Here is a 1,516-nt window from a genome sequence, read left to right as displayed (position 1 = left end):
ATCATTGCAGAGAGAGTGCTGGCAAAGCACAGCCTGACTCAAGTCTCGAGAAGAAGAGGCGGCATTCTACCCAGCAACTGGTTCATAATTTTCAAAGACGCCTAGAGTAAAGAAATCAAAGAAAGAACCCGGGGAGGTTGCAAGAGCAGAGACACAAAGAGACCAGGAGGTGAATGGGATGAAGATGCACGACATGAAAGACACAAACAATAAATAAAAAGAAAGTTTAAAATAAATAATTTAAGCTAGGTGTTGGTGGCCCATGCCTTTAATCCCAGCACTCGGGAGGCAGAGGCAGGCAGACCTCTGTGAGTTCGAGGCCAGCCTGGACTACAGAGTGAGTTCCAGGACAATCTCCGAAACAGTACAGAGAAACCCTGTCTCAAAAAACCATAAATAAATAAAGATTTCCTCTTATGCCAAATTTCTGAAAACTGAGAAACCTAATAAACTATGCTATTACACTTGAACCAGACATATTCTTTCAAATTATTGCCTTACATCCCAGGTTTCAGTCTTATAAAGTATATGGGAAAACTAGAGACTCATTTATGCTTCTTTGGGCCAAAAGCATGAAAGTATAATTCATATATATTCAAGCTACACAGATTCCTTTTGTATTACTGATGACAAGTTTGGAATAGATCCTAGGACCAAAAGAATGGAAATACATCCCAGAACTTATATTCCCATACATAGGTCATTCAGGATTAGTGCTGTGCAGTCTAGCCTCTCAGAGTAACCTCCTCACCTGCTGCATAGCATTGGCAGCATGTAAGAATAATGTAAGGCTTTTCACCAAGATGACGCCAAAAGTGAGGAAGGAAGCTCCTGCCCCTCCCAAAGCCGAAGCCAAAGTGAAGGCCTTGAAAGCCAAGAAGGCAGTGCTGAAAGGCATCCACAGCCACAAAAAGAAGATCCGCATGTCACCCACCTTCCAGTGACCCAAGACCCTGCGGCTTCAGAGACAGCCCAAATATCCATGAAAGAGTACGCCCAGGAGAAACAAGCTTGACCACTATGCTATCATCAAATTCCCCCTGACCACTGAGTCAGCCATGAAGAAGATAGAAGACAACAACACGCTTGTATTCATTGTGGATGTCAAGGCCAACAAGCACCAGATCAAACAGGCTGTGAAGAAGCTCTATGACATTGATGTGGCCAAAGTCAACACCCTCACAAGGCCTGACAGAGAGAAGAAGGTGTATGTTTGCTTGGCTCCTGATTATGATGCTCTGGATGTTGCCAACAAAATTGGGATCATCTAAACTGAGTCCAGCTGGATAATTCCAAATATACACTTTTTCACCATAAAAAAAGAATAATGTAAGATGTATCACTAAATTGACTGTCATGATCATTCCCAATGTACAATGTAACATTCTCTAAAGGATTCAATATGATATACACAGAAGCTACAGATGTGTTTAAATGGCACATTTCTTGCTTTGCTCTGATATCCTCTAAGACCAATATCTTTTATTTCTCTTGTTTCTTAAAACTGACCTACTCT

General features: G+C 41.6%; 1 pseudogene; it reads left to right on the top strand.

The window, feature by feature from the left end:
• The first annotated feature begins 803 nt into the window (after positions 1–803).
• Positions 804–1,271, top strand: LOC101837893 (annotated as a pseudogene).
• The last annotated feature ends 245 nt before the right edge of the window (positions 1,272–1,516 follow it).

Source organism: Mesocricetus auratus, unplaced genomic scaffold, assembly GCF_017639785.1.
Source record: "Mesocricetus auratus isolate SY011 unplaced genomic scaffold, BCM_Maur_2.0 Super-Scaffold_15014, whole genome shotgun sequence".
NCBI lineage: Eukaryota > Metazoa > Chordata > Mammalia > Rodentia > Cricetidae > Mesocricetus > Mesocricetus auratus.
Note: the sequence above shows the minus strand (reverse complement) of the source record. Positions and strands in the feature narration are given on the sequence as shown.